This window comes from Suricata suricatta, chromosome 1, assembly GCF_006229205.1.
Source record: "Suricata suricatta isolate VVHF042 chromosome 1, meerkat_22Aug2017_6uvM2_HiC, whole genome shotgun sequence".
Taxonomy (NCBI): Eukaryota; Metazoa; Chordata; class Mammalia; order Carnivora; family Herpestidae; genus Suricata; species Suricata suricatta.
In genome coordinates this window covers 48,240,202-48,249,284 of record NC_043700.1, presented here as the reverse complement: position 1 = coordinate 48,249,284, position 9,083 = coordinate 48,240,202, and the positions used below count along the sequence as shown (strand labels likewise).

The following is a 9,083-nucleotide window of genomic DNA, read 5'->3' as shown; positions in this document are numbered from 1 at the left end:
CAGCCTGGCAGCCAGAAGAGGAGATGAGGTTGACTTCTTAGGTAGAGCACCTGATTGTGGGGGAATCATTTCTGGAGCATCTTCCAGCACAACAGAGGTTCTGGAACTTACTAAGGGAAGGATGAGCTACTTCTGCAAGCCCAGAAGGTCCATGGTAGTTGTATAGTTAACATCAACATCATCCAAATGCTCTTGTCTCATGTGTGAGGATCCCAGACTGCCATAACATAGTACCACAGACTGCATAGTTTGAACAACAGGAAGTCATTTTCTCACAGTTCTGGAAGCTGGAAAGTCTAAGATCAAGGGGCTGGCCGATTTGGTTTCTGGTGAGAGCTCTCTTCCTGGCTTACAGACTGGCTGCCTTCTTCCTAGGTCCTCACATGGCAGAAAGAGATCTCTGTTCCTCTTCTTGAAAGGCCACAGTCCTGTCAGGTTAGAGTCTCACTCTTACTATCTCATTTAACCTAATTACCTTCTAAAAGTCCTGTCTCCAAATACAGTCTGCTGGAGATTAGAGCTTCAACATATGAATTTGCGGGGGGGGGGGGATCACAATTCAGTTTATACCACATATTTTCCCAGGGCCCTGTCCTTTGCTTAACAGACCTACCTTAGCTGGACATTCAAACATATTTGGAGCTTTGTGACTCGTAATGGGGTCTTCAGCCTGCTGCAGTATGCCTGCCTTTTCACTCTGGGTGGAAAAAGTCTTTTTGTGAACTACCACCAAGGCATTCTGGCTCATGCATTTAGCCATTATCTGCTTCTTAATAGCCTTCAGTCTCTCATTATCCTTTTTGCAGGGCACCAGTACAACTTTGCAGTAATCAGTCAGCTCCATTGTCTTTGTAGGCACTGTTCTCCCCCATTTTCTTCAAACCCCTGCATTTATCACACCTGCCACAACATTACCTTCCACCATGACATTTTCTCAAGTCACTAGTAGTGAAATCTCTAGCAATTGAGCCACCACATTGTGGTGACTATCCATGACCTACCTATTAATCAAAATGGCTTCCTCTTCCTGTGCAGGATGAGTGGTGAGCATCCCCATCTTGTTCCTTGTTTTCTCACACCACTCTCACACCACTTCACTTGTATCAGTCCAGGTCCTCTGAGAAGCAAACACCATGAAAGGAATAAGCATGCAAAGGGAAATGCCTATGGGAAGAAAATGGGAGGGAAGCCCCAAACGCTGGAGAGCCATGTCAGATCATGAGGCAGGTCTTACCACAAGTGAAGGAGAGAGGGAGTAAAAATGGTTAGATGGAAGCATCCTGGACTGCCACGAAGTCTAAGGAAGTTTCAGCAAGGCCACTAAGGAGTACTGGAGCCAACATCAACTATGAGTATCCTTGCACATTTAGTCACTGACTGGGAGCACCCAATGGGAAGCCTGGACTCAGCACAAATACTGCTGTGGATTTCAGAGAAAAGAGCCAGGGAAATTGGTTCCTTATGATCCCTATAGCTAGAGGTCTGCCAAGCATAGTCACTACTCCATAGTGCTCCAGGCCTTCTGTGACTATCTGGGAAGAAAGAAAAAACATGTTACATTCAACAAAAGAATAAACACATCATGTTTTTAAATCCTTGAATGTTGATCTCAATACCCACTTCTTCCAGTTAATTGCAGAGATAAACTTCCTATCACTGCATAATCTCCACCATATTGGTAGGTATTTGTCATTTTCTCCTACAGGTCAAAAACAACACTGATGGCAATCCGTGAAAGCAAGGGTGCTAAAGGCCATCTTCATATTGTGTCCCACATAATCTCTTTGATAATTGCCTTCTGAGAAACTTACCACCAAGAAATATTCTCGATGATTTGCCATTGCCATGGTATCATTTTATAGTGTTCACAATGCTAGGCAAATCTTTGTGCATGAAAGTTTAATGGTCAATCAAGGCATATTCCCATGCTACCTTTGAAAGGAAAGGAGTGGACAGGTAGGATCCTGTCCCTTTACCCAGAAGGGAGAAACTCAAGTCCATGGGAGTGGAGTGGCCACTATGCAGTGATGATCTGGTGCAGACTTGAGTACCTCTGGTTGCCAAAGTCACTCCCCAGGTACAATTACAAGTCATTCCTTCGCCTATGGTTTTTTACATCTTTACTCAGCTTTTTTCTTTTATTTTTCATCCCATTCCAGATTCTTCTGACACTAGTCAAAATCAATTTCCAGCCATAGAAGGCAAGTCCATAAGCTCCTCCTGGCCTAACCTCATATAAATTAGAGTAAAAAGATCCTCTAGATTGTTAGTTCAGCATTTATTGAGCTCCTGCTGCATACTAAGCACACACTGTTAAGTCCTGAAATACGGAGATAAAATGCCAGCCCTACTTTCTGAAAGTTCCCAATCAGCTCTTCCACAATCCTCATGCTGTTCACTGCATTTGGAGTGCCAGGGTCTAAATTATTCACAGAGGATAAAATGGTCTATTTTGGGGTAACTCCTATCACACTTCATGGTGACTGCTTCCATTTTTAAAATAGCCTCAAGTGTGACTATTAATCAGGATATCATTAAAAATAATATCTGTCAGAATGACATTCATTTCTGTTCCATAAATAATGTCACCAGGATTGAATTCCTGAACAGTGGAACATTTACAGAGTTACAGAAGAACTCTAGGTAATGAGCTTCTGGAGGACAGGGCTGTGTCATTTGCCTTTCTGACACAGAGCACCTGGGACAGTGCCTGCCACAAAATAGGAGCTTGGCAAAGGTGCGCTGAATGAATTAAAAATTCCTACATCTCACATTGTGACCCTGTTGTGGAAGTATGTAGCTCTTCTTTGTGACATTGAGCTCCAAGATTCAAAAAGTTTCCAAAATGCCCTAATGTGTCTTAGAGACCCGTTATTGCTTTTTAAAAGTTAATATTTAAATCTTACAAGTGTACTTATCTCACATCTCTTAGGTGCGTATATTTTGTAAATCCATTACCCAGTCTGTGAAAGGATACATAGTCCCCTCATTTTAAATCTACCTCTGTTAAAGGTCAAGAGCTGCCCCTTTTTGAATTGGATAAAAATCAATGTCAGTGTTGCTTTGTCCACTTCTAGTTTTCTCTAGTGCTAACATTCTAAGCTTATTTAATTTTTTAAATTAGATTTTAAGCTAATTGTAGATGCACATACAGGGATATGGAGTAATACAGAGTCACCCCACGCACCTTTCACCCAGTCTTCTACTAATGGAAGCATTTTGCATAACTCGTATAATATCACAACTGGGAAATTGGCCTTGCCACAACCCACTGACCTTATTTAGACACTAATTTTACATACACACGTGTGTGTGTGTTCAGTTCTATGTAATCTTATCACAAGTGTAGATCTGTGTGCTCACTACCACAATCAAGCTTTAGTATAGTTCTCTTGCCACAAAGATCTCTCACACTACCATTCCAAAGCCCCCTCCTTTCCTCCCTTCCCTCCCTAGCCCCTCACAACCACTAGTCTGTTCTCTGTCTCTATAATTTTGTTAGTACAATGTTACATAAATGCAAGCATACAGTATGTAGGTAACCTTATGAGATTTGAGATCCATCCAAGTAGCTGCAGGTGTCAATAATCTATTTCTTTTCCTGGCAGAATAGTATTCCATAGTATGGATGTAACACAGTTGAACTATTCACCTGCTGAAAGACATTTGGATTGTTTCCAATTTGGAAATTTATTTGATTTTATAAAAATTTTTTTCAAGAAATTTGGTCTTCAGGGGTGCCTGGATGGCTCAGTCAGTTGAGCGTCTGACTGTGGCTCAGGTGTCATGATCTCACTGCTTGTGAGTTCGAGCCCCATGTCAGACTCTGTGCCCACAGCTCAGAACTTGGAGCCTGCTTCAGATTCTGTCTTCATCTCTCTGCCCCATCCCCATTCATGTGATATCTCTCTCTCTGTCAAGTATAAATAGAAACAATAGAAATTAATTAATTAATTAAAATAAAACAAAAAAATTAAAAATTAGGTCTTTAGCCATCAGTTTTATCACATTCAAAAGCCCAAATGCTGTTTCTGATCCCTATCCTTGCTTGTTCCTTTAACTTTTTAAAATACACTTCTCAAGTCCTAGCATATTATTCTGCGATTCATTGACTAAAATTCCACACAAAAATCATACTCAAGTACACAATACTTTTATATGCTAGTACAATGATAATATTTTCCCTTGTGTTTTTAATATCTTTCTTAACTGGCCCCTATACTTTTGGCTACTTGAAGCTGATAAACTCAGAGGACAGTCTAATATTGTCCATAGATAATTAGCCCCAAAAGCTGTAAGTACAGTTTGGATTATTATTTTTCTCAACACTCCATCTTTTATTTAGCCATGCTGAAACTCATTTGATTCATTTCTGCAGTTTAGAGAGCCTGACTAGAGACTCTTCCATCCTATGACCCTGTTTGTGTTTTCACTCTCTGGTAAGTTCTGTGCAGTCTGCATACTTGGAGACTGCACTGTGCAATGCTCCACCCTCCCTTTATGTGCAGGTCCAGGACTTCAAGCCAGCTTTTCTCGATTTCCTGCGACTGTGTCTCTTATTAATGAGTATCTTATTTATGACTGCTTTCTGTTCATCAGAAGGAAGGGATTCACTTGACTTTCCAGAGCCTTGAACCAGCTTTCTGAACTCTAGGAAATCAGCCTCATTCCTGTCACAGACTGAAGAAGAAACATCAATAAACTGCATCAGTGATTCTCATATCTGTCTGCACACCATATCCAGATATTAAATCTGGGGCAAACCCAGAGCATGAACATTTTTTAAAAGTTCTCAAGAGTTACATAAATTATAGGGACACCTAGGTGTCTCAGTCATTGAGCATCTGACTCTTGATTTTGGCTCAGATTATGATCTCACAATTCATGGGTTTGAGTCCAGCATCAGGCTTTGCACTCACAGAGGGGAGGCTGCTTGGGTTTCTCCCTCTCCCTCTTTTTCGCTCTCTCTCAAAATAAGTAAATAAACTTTAAAAATATTTACTTATTTTTATTTTTTTATGTTTTTTATTTATTTTTGAGGGGCAGCATGAGCAGGGGAGGGTCAGAGAGAGAGGGAGATACAGAATCTGAAGCAGGCTCCAGGCTCTGAGCTAGCTATTAGCACAGAGCCCGATGCAGGGCTTGAACCCACAAACTGTGAGATCATGACCTGAGCCAAAGCTGAATACTTAACTGACTGACCCACCCAGGTGCCCCTAAAATTTTTTAAACAGTCTCATAAATGGTAGCAAATCCATACATTTGGAATATTATGCAACCATAAAAAGGATGGAGGAAGCCATTCTGTGCACAGGAACCTCCTTTAAATAAGAAGGAAAATTCCTTCTTTCCCATCACCTTTCCTGGCTTCTAGCCTGAAATAAGAACTTGATATAAGGAGATATGGTAACCATCTTCTGATAATTATAACAGAAGTAAGAGAAAGGTCAGGCAGGCAGCTACAAGGTTTCTAGGTCTATGATGATCTAGAACCATGGCACCAACCCTGGACTGCTTACCTTCAGACCAGTATATGTGAAGAGAAACAAGAAAATAGAAGAAAATATGCAGAGTAGAGCAAGGATGAAGGACAGGGAAGGTCTGATGGGTTTGAATCTCAAGTCCCAGTTCATTGCTAAACCTTGTTGCATGCTGCTCTCACACCTTGCAGTGCCCCTGATCTTCTCATAAATCCTTCTTCCTTTGCTTATGTGAACAGCACTGGATTTCTGTTACTTCAATCAAGGGTCTCACCAAAATCAGTACTTCAGCACTGTGTTAGCACTAATATTTACAATTTTGTCTTTAATTTATCAAGAAAAAGTTAAAATATACTTGATAATCTCTAATTTGTAAAAAGTAGGAGAGTAACAGTGTGGTAGCAATAACATTGGCTTTGGAGTTGGACAAAATTGGATTCAAATCCCCATTCTGGCCCTCATCCAATATGTGGTTTTAGCCAAGTAACATAAGTTCTCTGAGCCTCTGTTTCCTTACTGGATACAGGTGATAATAATACCTACTCTGCAGAGTTGTTAAGGATTGAATACAATAATGTATTACAGAGCTATTATTATTATTACTATCCAATAATAATAGGAATTTTTGAAAAAAGGTGGAGAAGTATGTAGTATATCTTAGAAAGATTTACCTTGAAAGTGACTTTTCTATGTAATAAAATGATCATTTTTTTTAGAGAGAGCATTACCTTATTTTCCTAATGATCCAGATTGTAGACCATCAGTGCATACTAGTCCAAACTTGGAATATTGCAAACATTATTTTTGAGTGTCAATAAACCATCAGAAAAATTATGTGCTAGCTAAACGATATCCTCAAAGTAAGATTTCTAAATTTTATAGGCATTGTGTAAAGAGATTGGCAGCGAAAGGCTGCTCTGAGCATCACTTGCCAGAGCTCAGGGACAAATCGGGTGTCTCAGAACACCAGATGACTTTACAGACCACACGCCTCCCATATTCATCTAAGCCCCAGAGGATTTGTGCAATCTCTGGACTAGAAAACCACATCCACAGGTCTGCTCTTCATCACGAACAACCATAGCTTTAAATACAAGACAGCACTGTACAATCAAACAAATCCAGATGGACAGTTCTCTCAAAGCCAAATCTATACCCAGGACACAGATTTCTAGAGGAAAATGCAGCCAAGACAGATACAAAAACAACCCAGGGAACAAAAAGTCCTAGTCACTATAAAGTCATCGATCACTCTGCTGCTTAGAATTGAGCACCACGTGCACGTGGGGTAGGGGAGTAGGGAAGGACCACAAGCTAGACACCAAAGCCCTGGAAATGTGCAGGGTGGGCGGAGGTCAGTAAAACACAGTGGTAACAGAAGGAGGGTGTATGCTCCTCTCACAACATAGTCCACTTGATCTCCACTGCTTGTTAAAGAATTAGGGCCTGGCTTCATGCATACCCATGGCCCTACTATGTGCACAGCCCTATATTGTAGGCCACCATGGTCATATTTGATGCATTAAGAAGATAAACTGTCTAGAATGCTTCCACTTCCCAGAAAACACTGAAGCTATAGCTCCTCCTCTCAGCCTTGCAGGCTGGGACTTCAATTTGATCAGTTTGGTCCAAAGTGGCCAGGCCCTGCAGAATTGCCTTGTGCTGACCAATCTCGTAAGAGATTCACTGGTATGGACTGACTCTCTTATTAGGAGAATGCATATCCTGTAGGCTCTCCTCATTTGGTAACAACTTTTGCTCCCAACCTTTTTGTATCCCACCAACATATCTTTACCCTATATCCATGTCATCTTTTTTTTTAAATAATGGCTTTAATTGTCATTTTGAGTATACTGTGGGGGATGTGTACTTTAATTAAATATACATCATACCAGTGATGCTGGCAAGGTTGAGTTAATCTTAATGTCAACAGCTATAAAAATTAGTTTGTACATGACAAGACAATGAGAGAAAAAAGCAATCCCTTTGAAACAAAATTTAAAAAATGTTTACAGTGGTTTATATCAACGGTGTGCATTTTGTGACAATAACACGTACAGATTGAGCACTCTAGGGCTCTCTTTTTGTCTTAAAGAAAACAAGCATTTACATTATTCGTGGGTTGGACTAAATTTTAAAAAGATCAATTGTACACTTACCCCTTAGGATAAACCGTTCTGGGTGTACAGCTTTAACACCATCATTAAAGTTGTTTGCAAAAGGAATAGACAATTAAAAAACAAAACATTTTTTCTTGGGAGTGGAGAGTCTTTCATTTGCTATTATAACCAGAAAATGCCATTCATTAGCTCAAAAAATGGAAGAGGGGACCACAAACACACTATTTGAGCAAGCTAATACACATTACAGTTTTTAAAATGAAGGTTATATACTATGTTACAAGTCCCAACTAGGCAATGTCAAAATGACATCTATTTCTTTGCTTGCTTTGGAAGTGTTACAGGTCTTGTGGCATTTGGCTTGTTTTTCTCTGCAGCTTTAAAATCTGAAAAGAACACATTAGAGTTTCGTCCACACTCATAATGGCCCCTGCAATGTCAAACTCTCCACAATAATTGGGTGCAGAAAACAGAGTTACCAACTGCCTCTTTGCAAAAAACTCATATCCATCTTCAACCACCTGATGGTCTGTACATATAAGATCCAAATCATGCTTCTGGAGAAATTTTGGAACCACTTCTGCACCAAATGTGAAGGACACCCCTCTGTCATTTTCACCCCGACATTTTTATCAGGGTCAGACCACAAAAGATCACAAAGAAGACCTTGATTTGGTACATCAGTTGGTCACATAATTCGCCGAATCTGCTCCATAGATTGAAGATCTGGTGATAAACCTCCATGACAGCAGAATATCTTCTCATCCAAGATGGCTGCTATTGGTAAACAGTTAAAGCAGTCTGTGAACGTTTTCCATAGTTTAATGTTATATCTTCTTTTACATTCATCATAAAATCCATAAATTCTATTGATGCTGGCACATTCATGGTTTCCTATGAGAAGAAAAAAATTCTTAGGATATTTGATTTGTTTAAGCCAATAATAGATAGTTTCCAATGACTGCTTCCCCCTGTCAACATAGTCCCCAAGAAACAGGTAGTTGCTTTCTGGCGGGAAACCACAGTACTCAAAAAGTCGAAGCAAATCATAATATTGCCAATGGATATCACCATATATTTTGAGTGGTGCTACAAGTTTTAGTAGGATAGGCTGACTGAGAAAGATCTCTCAGGACTTTAAGCACAGTCCTCGGATTTCATTCTCCTGTAGCTGGACATTTGTACCAGGCTTGGACCCCCTCACTTCCAGCACCCGTTGGATGATGCCGTAGATGTTGAGTTTATCTATATCCGCCATCGCCTTCGCACCACCAACCCTCCCGCAGCGGTGCCGCCATGGGCTTGTGACCCGGTCGTTACACCTCCTTTCCCATGCCACGAGCCCCCAACCACCCCACTCCCTGCTTCCTCCTTCTCTCCCCACCGGAACCACGAGCTATATCCATGTCTTCATAACCCATCTCTTCGAGGCAAACTCTCTGATGAACTGTTAATGATGGTGGTGGGTGGTCAAGGATAGGCT

The 9,083-nt window shown here is 40.6% G+C and overlaps 1 pseudogene; it reads right to left on the bottom strand.

Annotated features, from left to right (window-relative positions):
* Positions 1-7,812: 7,812 nt before the first annotated feature.
* Positions 7,813-8,858, bottom strand: LOC115297642 (annotated as a pseudogene).
* Positions 8,859-9,083: the final 225 nt, after the last annotated feature.